Source organism: Odocoileus virginianus, chromosome 11 (assembly GCF_023699985.2).
Source record: "Odocoileus virginianus isolate 20LAN1187 ecotype Illinois chromosome 11, Ovbor_1.2, whole genome shotgun sequence".
Taxonomy (NCBI): Eukaryota; Metazoa; Chordata; class Mammalia; order Artiodactyla; family Cervidae; genus Odocoileus; species Odocoileus virginianus.
Window position 1 is genome coordinate 49,494,488 of NC_069684.1, and position 18,374 is coordinate 49,512,861.

The 18,374-nt window shown below is 39.1% G+C and overlaps 1 protein-coding gene across 3 annotated transcripts in view; it reads left to right on the forward strand.

The window, feature by feature from the left end:
- LIN9 (lin-9 DREAM MuvB core complex component) overlaps positions 1–18,374 on the forward strand; it is an 83,411-nt gene that overhangs the window by 32,744 nt on the left and 32,293 nt on the right. The gene's annotated exons all lie outside the window — the stretch shown is intronic.

The window sequence follows — 18,374 nt, forward strand, 5'->3', positions numbered from 1 at the left end:
TCTGTCTGTGGGCTAGGTCATCAGGTGGCTGGTTGCAGAAAGGGGTGGGGAGTCCGGGGACTGATGCTGGCTCACTGGTGGGTGGAGCTGGGTTTGAGGTGGGTGGTTGCAGATCTAGATCTGGGGTCCCAGATCTAGTGCTGGTGGGTGGGCCAGTTCCTGGCATGGCTGTCTGGGGGTGGGGGTGTGGTCTGGATATCCCAAAGTTTGTGTCAACGGAACTGGATCTTGGGGCTATTGGTTGAGGGGTCCAGAGCATCTAGTAGCAGCTATCAGCCTGCTGTTGGCAGACCAGAGCCCCTGGTATTCCCTGGGCTAGTGTCCCACCACTGGTGGATGGGGGCATTTCCACCAGGCGCAGCTAGCTGAGGGGCTAAAGGTGTCCCAGAGCTGGTATTAGCCTGCTGGTGGCTAGCACCAGGACTCAGTGGGTCTTGGAGCTGGTGCCGGCCTGCTGCGGGCTGCATCCTGAAATAGCAGGCCCTAGGGCTGTGGTGGTCCTGGGGCTGGTGTCCACCCAGTGGAGGATGAGACAGGGCATCAGATCCCCTGGCTGGTGCCCACCCCTTGATAGGTGGAGCTGGGTCCTGGATTCTCCATCTGCAGGACTGGGATACTGGAGCTGGTGTCCACCTACTGGTGGGTGAGGCTCGGTCCTGGGGCTAGTGCCAGCTCACTGGTGAGCTTAGCCAGTCCCAAAGTCCCTGGCTACAGGGCCCTAGGGGTGCGTTGGTGTCAGTGGTCGGTCCTGGGCCCTCTGGTGGATAAGGCCAGGTCCTGAAGCGGCTCTGGGCTCAGGGACTCCCTGCTGGCCAGCTGGTGGGCGGAGCTGTGTTCCCGCCCAGCTAGCTGCTTGGCCTGAGGTGTCCCAGCTCTGGTGTGGACAGGCTGGTGGGCGGGGCCTTAGAGGGAGGATTAAAAAATGGCGCTTGCCAGCACCAGTGTCGTGGTTGAACACACTTCCAGAAATGCCTGCCACAAGTGTCTTTTTCCGCTGGATGAGCGCCACTTGGCCCCTGCCTCGCAGGGAGGCTCTCCGAGATCAGCAGGTGGGTCTAACCAAGGCTCCTCTTGAATTACTGCTCTTGCACTGCGTCCCAGAACGTCTGAGGTTTTGTGTGCACCCTTTAAGAATGGAGTTTATTTCCCACAGCGCTCTGGCTCTCCTGAATGTACGCCCTGCTGGCCTTCAAGGGCAGACATTGTGGGGTTTGTCTTCCCGGTGCAGGGCTTCCGGTTTGGAGAGCCACAACTGGAAGTTTGTGGAGTTCCCTTGCTCCTTGGGAAGAACTTCTACACTTGTGATTATCCTCCCCTTTGCGGGTCACCCTTGTGGAGGTATAGTTATTGACTGTACTGCACCCCTGTCCCTCCTTCTTGTCTGGTTATGGTTCCTTTATGTCTTTAGTTATAGAAGATCTTTGCTTGTCTTCTGCTCTTTCTCATCAATATTTGCTCTGTAATAGTTATAATTTTGGTGTGCCACTGAAAAGAGGTGAGTTGAAGATCTTCCTACTCCGCCATTTTGGCCACTTTACTCAAATTTAATTAAAAAAAAAAGTACGGGTCTTTAATACTCTGGGCTTTCCGGGTCACTCAGTGGTAAAGAATCCGCCTGCCAGTGCAGAAGATGCAAGAGGTCAATCCCTGGGTTGGGAAGATCTCCTGGAAAAGGGAATGGCAACCCGACCCAGTATTTTTGCCTGAAAAAATACTGTAGCCCATCAGTCTCTCCCGTGCATGGGAATCGCAGAGTCGGGCATGACTGAGTGGCACACACATACCACATACCACACCTTAGTACTCTAAACCCCAAGTCATACAACCCACATGTATACACAACCCCATAATTAGGGCAAATCTTGAAAGCAGTCTTAGGAAAACAATATATATGAGGAACAGTGATACAGATAGCTACTGACTTCTCATGGGAAAAGAACCCTAGATGTTACGTCAAATGAAAATTTCAGGTTGAGGGGAAATGATACTAAATGGAACCTTGACTATACAGTAAGAACACCAGAAATGGTAAATGTATGTATAAAATGTAACTGTTGTGTTTCAAGTTTCTTAAATTTGTTGTGAGGGCATGCCGTATTAATTATTAGTAGAGTGTAGTAAGTGAAGAGTGGATATTGTAAGCCTTAGAATATTAAGGTTCAAAAACCTTAGTGTACATCAGATTAGCTGGAGAGCTTTATAAAGGACAGATTGCTGGCCCCCACCCTAGAGTTTCTGATTCAGAGAGTCAGGGATAGAGCCTGGGAATTTGCATTTTAAGAAGTTTCCAAGTTATCAGGTGTTGACACTGCTGGAGTGGGCTGTACTTTGAGAACTGGTAAAGGAATTTCTTTTTTTTTTTTTTAATTTAATTTTTATTGAGGTAACTTTGGTTTATAACATAAGTTTCATGTGTATATTTTTTCTTCTCCTTACACTGTAGCATGCTCACCACAAAAAATGTAGTTCTTATCTCTCACCATATAGGTGACCCCATTTATCTGTTTTACCCCCCACCCCCCCATCCCACTCCTTCCCCTCCGGTAACGACTACTCTGTTTTATGGCTGAGTGGTATTCCATTTATGGTAGTCACTATTCTTTTTTTTTTTTTTTTACAGTGGAGCTATATTTAGTATGTATGTGTGTCTGTGTGTAGCATATCTTTTTCCATTCATTCATTGATAGACACTTAGATTATTTCCATATCTTGGCTGTTGTAAATAAAGCTGTGATGAACATAGAGGTGCATATATCTTTTTGAATTAGTATTTTTGTATTCTTTGGATAAATACACAAGTGGGATAGATATCGATAGATCATGTGATAGTTCTAATCTTAATTTGGAGGGGACTGTTTCTCCATAGTGACTACACTTGTTTACATTCTCACCAACAGTGTATGAGGGTTTCCTTTTCTCCACATCCTTGCCAACCCTGTTATTTCTTGCCTTTTTGATAATAACCATTCTAACATATGTGAGGTGATATCTCGTTGTGTTTTTTTTTTAATTGAAGTACAGTTAATAAACAATTTTGTGAATACAATTCCCTGTTCCATACAGTAAGTCCTTGTTGCTTGTCTGTTTTGTGTATAGTGGTTTGTTAATTCCGTACCCCTAATTTACAACTCCCTCTCACCTCCCTCTCCCCTTTGGTAACTATAAGTTTGTTTTCTATGTTTGTGAATCTGTTTCTGTTTGGTATATATATTCATTTGTATTATTTTTTAGATTCCATATACAAGTGATGTCATATAATTTGTCTCTGTCTGACTTACTTCACTTACTGATATTCTCTAGTCCATCCATGTTATTGCAAATGTTTCATTCTTTTTTGTGGTTGAGTAATATCCCAATGTGTGTGTGTGTGTGTGATATATATATATATATATATATATATATATTCATATCTTCTTAAACCAGTCATCTATTGCTGGGCATTTGAGTTGTTTCTGTCTTGGCTATTGCAAATAATACTGCTATTTGCAATGCTGATAAACACTGGGGTGCGTGTATCTTTTCAGATTAGAGTTTTTCTCATTCCTGGATAAATACCCAGGAGTGGGATTGATGGATCATATGATAACTCTATTTTTTGTTTTTTAAGGAACTTACCGACTGTTTTCCATAGTGGCTACACCAATTTACATTCCCACCAATAGTGTATGAGGGTTCCCTTTTCTCCACACCCCCTCCAATATTTTTTATTTGTAGACTTTTTAATGATGGCCATTCTGACTAGTGTGATGTGGTGCTTCATTCCAGTTTTGATTTGCACTTCTCTAATAATTAACAATTTTGAGCATCTTTTCATGTGCCTTTTGGCCATCTTGGTGTCTTCATTGGAGAAATGTCTATTTAGATCTTCTGCCCACTTCATGATTAGGTGGTTTGGTGGCTTTCTGTGTTTTTTTTTTTTAATTGCGTCATGGTTTTGATTTGCGTTTCCCTAACAATTAGTGATGAATATTTTTTCATGTGCCTGTTGGCCATCTATGTCTTCCTTGGAAAAATGTCTGTTCAGCTTTTCTGCCCATTTTTTAATTGGGTTGTTTGTCTTTTTGTTGTTGAGTTCTTTACATATTTGAAATATTAGCCAATTAATGTATATATGAGTTGCAAATATTTTCTCCCATTTGGTATGTTGTCTTTTCATTTTGTTGATGGGCTTCCTTTGTTGTGCAGAAACTTTTTAGCTTGGTATGATCCCATGTATTCAATTTTGCTTTTGTTTCCCTTGCCTGAGGAGACATATCCAGAAAGATATTGCTGAGATCAATGTCAAAGAGCATGTGTTTTCTTCTAGGAGTTTTATTATTTAAGGTCTCGCATTCAAGTCTTTAATCCATTTTGAGTTGATTTTTCTGTATGATGTGACATAGTGGTTTAGTTTCATCTTTTGCATCTGGCTGTCCAAGTTGAAGGAATTGCTTTTTATAGTGTTGAGAGATATACCTAAAAAGCCAATAAAGAAATTAAATTGACATACTAACAAATTCTCAGTTAAGTGAAAAGATTACAGGAAAGAAAGGACAGAGAAGTAGAAAATAAATAGCAAGATGGTAAACTTAAATCTCACCCTTTAAAAATCATATTAAATCTCAATGAACTGAATACTATACTTAAAAAGTAGAGATTATCATACTGAATTTTTTTTTTAAAAAGTCACACTCAACTACAGTTGACCATGAACAGCATCAATCTGACATGTTTGAATTGTGCAAATCCATTTATTTGTGGATTTTTTTTCAATAAACATTGACAATTTTGGGGGAGATTTGACAGTGTGAAAAAACTTGCAGATGAATTGCTTAGCCTTGAAATATTGAAAAAAATTTCAAAAGTTAATGTCATGAATGCAGAAGATATATGTAGACATAGTCTATTTTATCATTTGCTTACCACAAAATACAATAGTAAAATTTATGAAAATTTACTCCCGCAAACATAATCTATACATTTACCGTTGAGAGTAATGGAAGCAAACATAAAGATGCTGTATTAAACTGTAACTTCTCAAAATTAACTTTAGTATACACTACAGTACTGTAAAAATTCCACAGCAACCTTCTGTTGCTATTGCAGTGAGCTCAGGTGTTGCAAGTATCTGCTTAAAATGCTGTGTGATAGTAATCATCTCCATGTGATCAGTTTGTCTGCAGCAAAATACATGTGATTGCCTTAAAAAGTGATTTCTTACAGTTCTCAGATATTTTTCATTATGTTTAGTGCAACACCATAGACTATGAATAATTTCATAGGGCCCATGTGAAGTGCCACAGTGATACTCGAGTTGCTCCCAAGAAGTAGAGAAAGGTTATGACACTACAAGAAAAAGCTGAATTGCTTGATATGTATTGTAGATTGAGGTCTTCAGCTGTCATTGCCCACTATTTCAAGATAAATGAATCCACATAAGGACCAGTGTTTAAAAAAAAAAAAAGATAGGAAATTTGTGAAGCTATAGCTTCAGCTATGCCAGCAGGCATGAATACCGTGCATTTTTTGAAATATCTTTTTATCTCATAATGAAAATGTAGCTCTTATGTAAGTGCAGGATTGATATAAGGAAGACAGACCTATGGACTCTGATAAGACAACAAAGTAAAAGGGATTGCAGGATCTAAAGCTGAAAAATTCAGTGCCAGTAAAAGATGGTTTGATAATTTTAAAAAGAGGTTTGGTTTAATAAATACCAAGATGATAGGAGAAGCAGCTTCTGCCAACCAAGAGGCAACAGACAGGTTCCAAATGCCCTTAAGGAAATCATGGAAGAGAAAGGATATCTGCCTGAACAAGTTTTTAATGCCAACAAGTGTCCTATTCTGGGTTTAAAAAAAAAAATGCCTTATTAGTAAGGAAGAAAAGCAAGCACTGGGATTTAAAGCAGAAAGAGATAGGCTAACAACTGCAGATACAGTTGGGTTTATGATCAAGACTGCCCTTATATATCGGAGAAGGCAATGGCACCCCACTCTAGTACTCTTGCCTGGAAAATCCCATGGACAGAGGAGCCTGGTAGGCTGCAGTCCATGGGGTCGCTAAGAGTCGGCCACGACTGAGCGACTTCAGTTTCATTTTTCACTTTCATGCATTGGAGAAGGAAATGGCCTCCCACTCCAGCGTTCTTGCCTGGAGAATCCCAGGGATGGGGAGCCTGGTGGGCTGCCGTCTATGGGGTCACACAGAGTCGGACACAACTGAAGCGACTTAGCAGCAGTAGCAGCAGCAGCCCTTATATGTAAAACTGCTAACCTCGGAGCCTTGGAGGGGAAAAATAAACATGAGCTGCCAGTCTTTTGGTTGTACAGCAAGGAGTCCTGGATGACAAAAACCCTTTTTCTGGATCGGTTCCATTGATGCTTTGTCCCTGAAGTCAGGAAGTACCTTGCCAGTAAGGAACTGCCTTTTAAAGTTCTTTTGATATTGAACAATGCCCCTGGCTACCCAGAACCCCATAAATTCAGCCCTGAAGGCACTGAACACAGATACAACATCTATAATTCAGCCTCTAGCCTTAAGGACCTTTAAGGCTCGTTACACATGGTACTCTATGGAGAGGATTGTCAACACTGTGGAAGAGAATGCAAATAGAGAAAACATGGCGAAAATCTGGAAAGATTGTATCATTGAAGATGTCATTGCCATTATAGAAAAAGTCTAATAGAGCCAGTCAAGGAAATCATGACAGAGATTGTAGCTGTATGGGGTGAGGGGGGGAAAGGTTGAGGGTGAAGGGGTGAAGAGATGCAGATATTTTCAAGAACTAATAGATACCACACCAGAGGAATTAACAGCACAACTTGATGGAGATGATTGCTTCCGAATTAGTGCCACAAAAATAAGGCAGAAGACATAGAAGATGCAGTGCCAAGAAATAGATCAGCATCAGACAGTCATGCGTCATCAGGGAAACGCACACTGAACAGTGAAATACCATTGTAGACCTACTAGAGTGGCCAAAATCAAGAACTTGACAGCACCAAACATTAGAATGTGGAGCAACAGGTGAGAGTGCAAGACGGTACAGCCACTTTGGAAACCTGTTTGGCAGTTTTTTACAAAGTTAAATATATTCTTACCATATAATCCAGCAGTCACACTCCTTGTTGTTTACCCAAATGAGTTCAAAACTTATTTTTGCACAGTAAAGTACACATGGATGTTTACAGCAGCTTTATTTGTAATTGTCAAAATTGGAAGAACCACTGTTCTTCCAGTAGATGAATAAACTGGTACATCCACACATGGAATATTATTTGAAGCTGAAGTGAAATGAGCAGGAATTCCCTGGCAGTCCAGTGGTTAAGACTGCACTTCCACTGCAGGGGGTGCAGGTTTGATCCCTGATTGGTAACTAAGATCCCACATGCTTCACAGCCAAAAAAGAATAGATAAAATAGCAATAAGAATTAAAAAATAATTATACAAATAAATGACTGATCAACTAGATATCTATATGGAAATGAGCCTTGACCTTTCCTCATGCTATACAAAAAGCTTAATTTAAAATGGGCCAAAGGACTAAATGTAAAAGCTATAACTATAAAACTTCAGTAAGTAGACACAGGAAAATATCTTGTGATCTGTAAGTAGGCAGAAATTTCTTGGATCTGACAAAAAAGTAATTATCAAAAAAATAAAGGTGATTTTTACATTAGGCTTAAATTTAAAACTTCTGCCCACTAAAAGCCAACACCAAGAAAACAAATAGGCAAGCCATATACTAGGAAAAAATATTTCCAAATCTTATATCTGAAAAGGAACTACATCTAGAAAACATAAATAACTCATTTAGTGATAGAAATATAAATAATTCAGTTTAAAAATTAGACAAAATACTTGTATAGAGGCTTCCCAGAGGAAGATATATGAATGGTCAATAAGCACATGAAACAGCACTCAGCATCAATTAATCATCATGGAAGTGCAAATTAAAAGCATAATGAAATACCACTACACACACCAGAATGGCTAAAATTGAAATTGCTGGTAACATCAAATGTTGACAAAGATGTGGATCTACCGTAATTCATTGTTGATAGGATGGTGTACCACTTTGGAGAAAAGCATGACAATTTTTTAAATTAATTTATTTTAATTGGAGGCTAATTACTTTACAATATTGTAGTGGTTTTTGCCATACATTGACATGAATCAGCCATGGGTGTACATGTGTTCCCCATCCTGAACCCCACTCCCACCTCCCTCCCATCCCATCCCTCTGGGTTATCCCAGTGCACCAGCCCCGAGCACCCTGTCTCATGCATCAAACTTGGACTGGTGATCTATTTCACACATGGTAATATACATGTTTCAGTGCTCGTCTCTCAAATCATCCCACCCTCGTCTTCTCCCACAGAGTCCAAAAGTTCTTTACATCTGTGTCTCTTTTGCTGTCTCACATATAGGGTCATCGTTACTCTTTCTAAATTCCATGTATATCGTTAATACACTGTATGGTGTTTTTCTTTCTGACTTACTTCACTCTGTATAATAGGCTCCAGTTTCATCCACCTCATTAGAACTGATTCAAATGCATTCAATAGCTGAGTAATATTCTATTGTATATATGTACCACAGTTTTCTTATCCATTCGTCTGCCGATGGACATCTAGGTAAAAGCATGACAATTTTTAATAAAATTAGATTTATGCCTGCCCTATGACCTACCAGTTCTGCTGCACAGTATTTAAGTAAGAGAAATGAAAAGTGCTATTCGCAGAAGGCTATATACAAGAATATTCATAGCATCTTTGTTCCAATTTTATAGCCAAAACCCAGATTCACGCCAATAGTAGGTAAATGGATAAACATAACATGGAATTGTCTCACAGTAAAATATAAATTGACAATAAAAAGAAACTACTGACATTTAGATTAACTTCAGACAGTATGCTAAGTGAAAGAAGCTGAAAACTAAAAAAATGTGTATTATATGGTTCAATTTATATGAAGCTGTAGAACAGACAAAATTAGTTTATGGTAGAAAAATATTGTCAGAAAAGTGGTCACTTCTGAAGAAAGGATTGCCCGGGAATGGGGATCTTTCTGGGATAAAAATATTTCATGACTTCATAAGGATGGATGATTTCATTTGTCAAAACTTATAGAATTATATGCTTACGTTTTCGTTTTACCTAGAGAGAAATGTTATCTAGAGAGAAAAAGTATATAATCAAGCAAAATTTCACACTCCTTATTGGGGAGAAAATTCTTAGTAAAGAAGAAGTAGTAGACAGATTTTTCCTCAAAAACAGCAACAAAAGGAATTTTTAAAGGAACTGATTTGAGATTGTGCAGTAAGTGAAAAAGCAACCGGTAAAAAGTGACTGTACATGAGTCTTAGATACACAATTAAGAACACAAGAATTTTGACAAACACCAAAATGATGGAAAATTTGAATAGTGGAGAAGTTTTGGGGAAATGTCTAGACATCATACTTTAGCCACATTGTATTAATTTCAGAAGTTGCATCAGTTGTCCTTTGCTCTGAGTAGTTCTAGAACTCTGTGTAGTCAGAGAAGTCAGGGTTTAAGAAGAGATTTTTTAAATGATTGGCTTGTTAAGAAATTTAAAGAATTGGAACTGTCCTAAAAGTAATGTAGATAATCTAAGTCTCTTTTTGTTGCATTGTGTATTTGAGCCTAGAAACAGTCAGAGGAGTAGAGTGGCCGTGTAATTATCGCCCACATGAGCGTCTTCCGAGAGTAGGGGAGGAGGTGCTGTTAATAACTGAGGTAGGGTAACAAGTGTAAGTGGACACTGTCTAGTATGATTTATGGATTAGTAGGATTTACTCTGCCTGATGTTTTTGAAATTTCTTAATTGTAAAGTATTCTCAAAACCTTAGGATAGAGGAAGTACTGATAACAACAGCAGTATTTTTCTCTTACTTTCCTGACCAGGAGTGCTTTTCACCCCTGAGTTATCATGTGTAATATACTAACTTACATTGCTGCTTTTGCTTCTGTTATTTTAGGTTTGCTTTGTCAGCACCAGTAATCTAGTACAGAAATGGCTGTTAATGAGAGGGCTGCCTTAGAGATGAAGACGTTTAAGTATTTTTAAAAATCTTTGAGCCAGTTAAGTAAAACTGGTTAGAATTTAGTCATCACTCAAACTGATAGATACTCCTATAATAATAGGAGAACTTGATTTCAAATATAGGTCTGTGGTAGAGGGACATAATGACATCCACATAAAAAATTATGGAAATGTCTTTTTTGTTGAGTTATAAAAGCAATTCATTCTCAAAGCAAACAAAACAAAAATACCACAGAAGTGTAGAAAGAGAGTTTTCTCTAAGGTTTATAAATCTCCCTCTAAAGTTTGGTGTATCTAAGTATACAGTATATATCAGAACATAAGATGGTCCTCAATCCAGAATATATTTGAGTTCTTACACTATTCATGTTGTAAGTATTCTCTCGGTTTATTTTATATAACGAAGTCTGCTTGATGAAGACTCAGTAATTTCTAATTTCTTTTTGTTTTGGCTGGAGAAAGTACTCTGTATAGTTTTACTTCTTTTAATGTTGTTGAGACTTGTTTTATGGCCTGTCATTTGGTCTGCCTTGCAGAGTGTCCCATGTGTATTTCAAAGGACTGTGTATTTTGCTGTTGGGTTGATCATTCCATATATGTTAGGTCGAATTGGTTGATAGTGTTATTCATATCTTCCATATTCTTACTGATTTTCTGTTTTATCATTATATCAGTTACCGAGTGAATATTAAAATCTCTAACTATAACTTTATTTTGTCAGATTTTGCTTCAGGTATTTTGGTGCTTTGTTAAGGTGCATATTTATTTATATCTGTCATATTTTTGACACTCTATTGTCACTATGAAATGTTCCTCTGGTGCTGTCACTTACCTTTGCTGTTGTTCAGTGGCTGAGTCACGTCTGACTCTGTGTGTGTGTGTGTGTCCGACTCTTTTGCAACTCCGTGGACTGTAGCCCGCTCAGCTCTTCTGTCCCCGGGATTTTTCAGGCAAGAATAATGGAGTGGGTTGCCATTTTCTTCTCCAGGGGATCTTCCCGACCCAGGAATCAAACCCACATCTCCAGCATTGCAAGCGGATTCTTTCCCGCTGAGGGGGAAGCTCATGCCTTATCTTCAGTTTTTATTATATAGCCATCCCAGTATTCTGTTGTTATTGTGGTAAATGTTTTTCCATTCTTTCACTTTTAACCTGTTTGTATCTGTGAATCTGAAGTGTGTCTCACGCGTACCCCAGTGTTCATCGCAGCACTGTTTACAATAGCTAGGACATGGAAGCAGCCTAGATGTCCATCGGCAGACGAATGGATAAGAAAGTTGTGGTTCATATACACAATGGAATATTACTCATCTGTTAAAAAGAATGCATTTGAGTCAGTTCCAATGAGGTGGATGAAACTGGAGCCTATTATATAGAGTGAATTAAGTCAGAAAAACAGCAGTACAGTATATTAGTGCATATATATATATATGGAATTTAGAAAGATGGTAAGCACAACTCTATACGTGAGACAGCAAAAGAGACACAGGTATAAAGAACAGACTTTTGGATTTTGCGGGAGAAGGCGAGGGTGGGATGATTTGAGAGAACAGCACTGAAACATGTATATTACCATATGTGAAACACATGACCAGTCCAGCTCGATGCATGAAACAGGGCTCTCAAAGCTGGTGCACTGGGACAATCCAGAGGGATGGGATGGGGGATGGAGGTGGGAGGGGGTGTTCAGGGCAGGGGGGACACATGTATAACCCGTGACTGATTCATGTCAATGTATGGCAAAAATCATCACAATATTGTAAAGTAATTAGCCTCCAATTAAAATTAATTAATTAAAAATTTTAAAAACAATAAAATAAAGTGTGTCTCAGACACATGTAGAATCATATAGACAGCATATAGTTGAGTCTTGTTCTCTTTAAGCCAGTCTGTAAACCTCTGCCTTTTTAAAAATTTGAGAAATTTTTATCTAATTGTATTTTTTATTGAGGTGTAATTGACATCTACAACTAGTTTCAGGTGTACAATATAATGATTCAGTATTTGTATATATTATGAAATGATCACAATAATTCTAGCTAATAACGATTACCATACCTAGTTTCAAAAAAGTTACAACTTTTTAAAGATTTACTTTTTAAACAACTTTCAGGTTTATAATTCAGTATTAATTATAGTCACCATGTTTTACAATTTGTACATGGCTTTTTGTATGTTTACAATTTTAAAAAATTTTATGGAAATATAGTTGATTTACAGTATGTTGGTTTCAGGTGTATAGCAGAATGATTCAGTTATATATGTATGTTTGTATGGATGTGTCCATGTGTGTATATATATATTCTTTTTTAGATTCTTTTCCATTATAACTTATTACCAAATATTGAGTATAGTTCTCCTGGCTATACAGTAGGTCCTTGTTGGTTATCTATTTTATATAGAATTAACTTATTTTTTACTCCTTCCCTGTGGTGGCTCAGACAGTAAAGAATCTGCTTGCAAGGCAGGAGACCTGAGTTTGACCCCTGAGGAGGGGAAAATCCCCTGGAGAGGGGAATAGCAACCCACTCCAGTATTCTTGCCTGGGAAATCCAGTTATTTTATAATTGAAAGTTTGTAACTTTTGACCCCCTTCACCCTCTGCTTTTTAATCAGTGATTAGTCTGTTCACAGTTAATGTAGTAGTTGATATGGCTGAATTTATGCTAAAAAACCTCTTGATGAAAGTGAAAGAGGAGAGTGAAAAAGTTGGCTTAAAGCCCAACATTCAGAAAACTAAGATCATGGCATCTGGTCCCATCACTTCATGGCAAATAAATGGGGAAACAGTGGAAGCAGTGTCAGACTTTATTTTTGGGGGCTCCAGAATCACTGCAGATGGTGATTGCAGCCATGAAATTAAAAGACGCTTACTCCTTGGAAGGAAAGTTATGACCAACCTAGATAGCATATTAAAAAGCAGAGACATTACTTTGCCAACAAAGGTGCGTCTAGTCAAGACTGTGGTTTTTTCCAGTGGTCATGTATGGATATAAGCATTGGACTGTGAAGAAAGCTGAGCACTGAAAAATTGATGCTATTGAACTGTGATGTTGGAGAAGACTCTTGAGAGTCCCTTGGACTGTAAGGAGATCCAACCAGTCCATCCTAAGGGAGATCAGTCCTGGGTGTTCATTGGAAGGACTGATGCTGAAACTGAAACTCCAATACTTTGGCCACCTGATGCGAAGAGTTGACTCATTGGAAAAGACCCTGATGCTGGGAGGGATTGGGGGCAGGAGGAGAAGGGGACGACAGAGGATGAGATGGCTGGATGGCATCACCGACTGGATGGACATGACTTTGAGTAAACTCCAGCAGTTGGTGATGGACAGGGAAGCCTGGCGTGCTGCGATTCATGGGATCACAAGGAGTCAGACACGACTGAGCGACTGAACAGAGCTGAACTGATGCCTGTCATGTTTGTTTACAGTGTATCTCATCCCTCATGCTCCTTTGTGTCTCCTTTACTGCCTTCCTTTGTGTTAAGTCCTGTTTGGTATACAAATTTTACTTAGTATAGTTATATAGTTAGGATTTGTATATTAGTGTACAAATTTAGTAGACAATTTTAATTTCTCTGTTGTTATTTTTAGATGTTTTGTGTGTGTGTGTGTGTGTGTTGCTCTGGGAAATACAATATGAAGGTTTTTTTTCCAGTATGAAGTTTGAACATATCACTATCTAATTAATACTGAATTAATTCTGATAAAATACAGTGAATTTACTCCACTATAGCTTCATTTTCTCCCACTTCCTTATTACTGTCATCATCAAATGTGTTAGATTTATATCTGTGATCATCTGAGAATACAGTATTACAATTATTGCTTTAAATAATCTTACTTTTTAAAAATGAAGGAAATAGAAAAAATGTTGTATTTTGTATACACTGTTTTTTATATGCACCCACATATTTACCATTTCTGGCATTTTTCTTTTTTTGCTGTGGATTTTAGTTACAGTCTGGTATTGTTTCCTTTTATCACAAAGGATGTGTTCTAGTCTTTCTTCCTATCTTGTCTAGTAGCAGCAGATTCTGTTTTGTTTATCTGAAAATGTTTCCATTTCTCCTGCATTTGTGAAAAATAGTTTCACAGGATATAGAATTCTTGACTGACAGTTTTTTCTTGTTAGCACCCTGAGTATGTCACCCTATTGCCTTCTGACTTTCATCGTTTCTGATGAGAAGTGAGAAATGTACCTGTTCATTGTGCTGCTATTCTCCTACATGTGATGACTCATTTTTCTCTTGAAGCTTTCAGTATTCTTTCTTTGTCCTTGGATTTTAGAAACCTCACTGTGTTGTGTCTAGATTTGATGCTCCTTATATTTATCCTGTTTGAGGTTTATTGAGTTTCATTGATTAGTAGGATTTAATTTTAAAATTAAATATGGGAGATTTTTGGCCATAGTTTGTTCCAGTTTCTTTTTCTGCTGCTTTCTCTCTTTCCCTTTCCATCTCTCATTACAAATATGCTGGTACATTTGATGTCTTTCTCCAGCTCTCTGAGGCTGTCTTCATTTTTCTTCAGTCTTTCGTTCTCTGTGTTCTTCTGATTGGATAATCTCTATCCTGATCTCTTAATAGAGTAGAATCCAAACTTATTACAATATATTATCTAAAATGTTCCCTGATGCTTTTCTTCATATCTTCTTTTTAACTCTAGAGTTTCTGTTTGGTTCTTTTGTACAGTTTCTGTGAGATTCCTATTAAGTCATTGTCTTTAATTCTCTGAACATATTTATAAAACCTATTTTTGAAGACTCTGCTAATATATCATCTCTTTCAGTTTCTACCTACTATACTTTTATTCTGGGTAAGAATCACACTTTTTTACTTTATTACATGTCTGATAATTTTCAGTTGAAAACTAGATATTTTAAGTAATGTATTATAAGTCTGTTTTCTGTTTGTGTGTGTGTGTGTGTGTGTGTGTGTGAATTGTTGTATTTCCTTTAGTAACTTGCCCTGGGAGCTCAGAAGGTAAAGAATCTGCCTGCAGTCCAGGATATCCTGGGTTCAATCCCTGAGTCGGGAAGATCCCCTGGAGAAGGGATGGCAACCCGTTCCAGTATTGTTACCTGGAGAATTCCATGGACACACATGGAGTCACAGAGTCAGACGTGACTGAGCAACTGACACTTTGTGCAGCCACCGATATCTCTGCTCAGTTTTTGTTTGCCCTTTTATTTATTTTTAATAAATAAAGTCATGCAGACTTGATGGTCATCCAGTGACTTAGGCAGAGGTTTTACTCAAACCTCTTAATCCAGAAAGGCCTCAGATAATCTGTGTGTGTAGCTGGGTAACACAAACAAAGCTGATGTCAGTTTCCAGGTCATCCTTTAGTTTTTGCTCTTTACCAGACTCTCTTGGGTCTTTCGCACCAAATCACATAGTTTTCCACTTAGGCAAAAATTTATGGAGAGTTTATTTCAGTCTTTTTATGGCTTTCTAGTTTACAGGAACTCCCTCTTAAATTCCTGCCTATTCTGCCACTCAACTCAGACAGGACTGCATCTTAGGCTTCCAGAGTTGTAGAGTTTTCTTATTCTTTCCTCACTGAGTTCACCACTCTTAGCTAACACAGTCACAGGATTTTGCTCACTGGTCCACAACCAGTCTGCCCCTCTGGCAACAAACAGCACTGTTTCCATGACCAACCATACACTAGAAAAACTCTTTGCCAGTCAAGCTATTGGTGATGGTGGAATGTGAATAGCCTCTTGCAAAGAGGCCACTGAGTTCACCTATCCTTACCTGAAGTTCTAGCAATTTTCTAACAGTGCTCATTTATTAATTGTTTTCTGCATTTACTCTATTTCCAGTACCTTGAAATGGTAGTCTTTGACAATCTTGTACAGGATTATACAAGTCTTTTTGCAGAGAAGAATCAGCAACCTCTTCATACTGCCATAACTAGAAATTCTAATTCTCTGTTTATTCAACTTTATTGCTCCTGTCTTCTATATACCTGTTTAATTTTCCCTTAATTGGTCAGTCAAAGACTAAAAGTGATATTTTAGTCTTCTGCACTTGAGTTTTTAATCAGTTGATCCTTTTAAATAGCTTTGCATTGAACATTTGTGTTCTATTAAAATGATATCATTTTTATGTGTATAAAAATAGAGAATCACCATGGACAGAGGAGCGTGGCAGGCTACAGTCCAAGGGTTGGATATAACTAAGCAACTAAGCACAGCACACAGCAAAATGTGTCATTTTGCCTAGTTTAATGTCTTAAATGTTCTTATTTTTTCAGTCATCCTTGTTGTTTCCTTGGATTTTCCTCATGTTACTTCAAACTGTGAATTTAAATAATAGTGGCACAAGAATTCATCTATGTGAGAGATCCCCAAGACCACACCTAGGTTTGGTTTGGTGATTCACTAGAAAGACTCAAGTGTGTGTACAAGTGTGCCCAATCGCTCAGTTGTACCTGACTCCTTGCAACCCCATGGACTGTAGCCCACCAGGCTCCTTTGTCCATGGGATTTTCCAGGCAAGAATACTGAGTTGGGTTGCCCTTTCTTCCTCCAGGGCATCTTCCTAACCCAGATATCAAACCTGTGACTCCCACATCTCCTGTATTGGCAGGTGAATTCTTTACCACTGAGCCACCAGGGAAGCCCCAGAAAAGCTCAAGAGTACTTGGCAAATAGTTGTGTTCATGGCCATGGCTTATCACAGAAAAGGATACGAAGCAAAATAAACTGAGGGAAAAGTCAGTTCAGTTCAGTGGCTCAGTTGTGTCTGACTCTTTGCATCCCCATGAACTGTAGCACTCCAGGCCTCCCTGTCCATCACCAACCCCTGGAGTTTACTCAGACTCACGTCCATTGAGTTGGTGATGCCATCTAACCATCTCATCCTCTGTCGTCCCCTTCTCCTCCTGCCTTCAATCTTTGCCAGCATCAGAGTCTTTTCAAATGAGTCAGTTCTTCGCATCAAATGGCCAGAGTATTGGAGTTTCAGCTTCAACATCTGTCCTTCCAGTGAACACCCAAGACTGATATCCTTTAGGGTGAACTGGTTGGATCTCCTTGCAGTCCAAGGGACTCTTCAAGAGTCTTCTCCAACACCACAGTTCAAAAACATCAATTCTTCAGTGCTCAGCTTTCTTTATAGTCCAACTCTCACATCCATACATGACCACTGGAAAAACCACAGCTTTGACTAGACAGACCTTTGTTGGCAAAGAAATGTCTCTGCTTTTTAATATGCTATCTAGATTGGATATAACTTTTCTTCCAAAGAGCAAGTGTCCTTTAATTTCATGGCTGCAGTCACCATCTGCAGTGATTTTGGAGCCCAAAAATATAAAGTCTGTCACTGTTTCCACTGTTTCCCCATCTATTTGCCATGAAGTGATGGGACCGGATGCCATGATCTTGGTTTTCTGAATGTTGAGCTTTAAGCCAACTTTTTCACTCTCCTCTTTCACTTTCATCAAGAGGCTCTTTAGTTCTTCTTTGCTTTCTGCCATAAGGGTGGTGTCATCTGCACATCTGAGGTTATTGATATTTCTCCCAGCAATCTTGATTCCAGCTTGTGCTTCGTCCAGCCCTGCGTTTGTCATGATGTACTCTGCATATAAGTTAAATAAGCAGGGTGACAGTATGCAGCCTTGACGTACTCCTTTCCCTATTTGGAACCAATCTTGTTATTCTGTATCCAGTTCTACCTGTTGCTTCCTGACCTGCATACAGATTTCTCAAGAGGTAGGTCAGGTGGTCTGGTATTCCATCTCTTTAAGAATTTTCCAGAGTTTATGGTGACCCATACAGTCAAAGGTGTTGGCATAGACAATAAAGCAGAAGTAGATGTTTTTCTGGCGCTCTCTTGCTTTTTCGATGAGTCAAGGGAAAAGTACAAGGGGCCAAAGTCCAGAGGAAAACAGGTGTGAGCTTCCAAGAGTCCCCTCCCAGTGGTGCCACGCAAGACTTACAGTACTCCTTCAGCAAGTCGTAACCACGCTGAGGAGGTGAGCTCTACCAGGGAAGCTCAGTACTCGGCGCCCAAGGTTCCTACAGGGCTCTGGTTACCTAGGCACCTTTGCCTGGCATATGCAAGAATTGGAAATCTGCTAACCACACTGTTTGCACAAACAGTCTGGGCACAGTAAACCACCTTTCTTAGTATGGCAACAGTGGGAACACTCTCAAAGTTCAGGCTCCCAGAAGTCAACCTTGTAGGCGACCCTTTCTAAGGATAGCAGTTTGAAGCCTAGTAACTCTTTTCTGCATAGCATCCTTGTCTTTTTTTCATTTGAATTATTCCTAGTGCTTCATTCATGAGTATAATGACCAAGTTTCTTTTGTT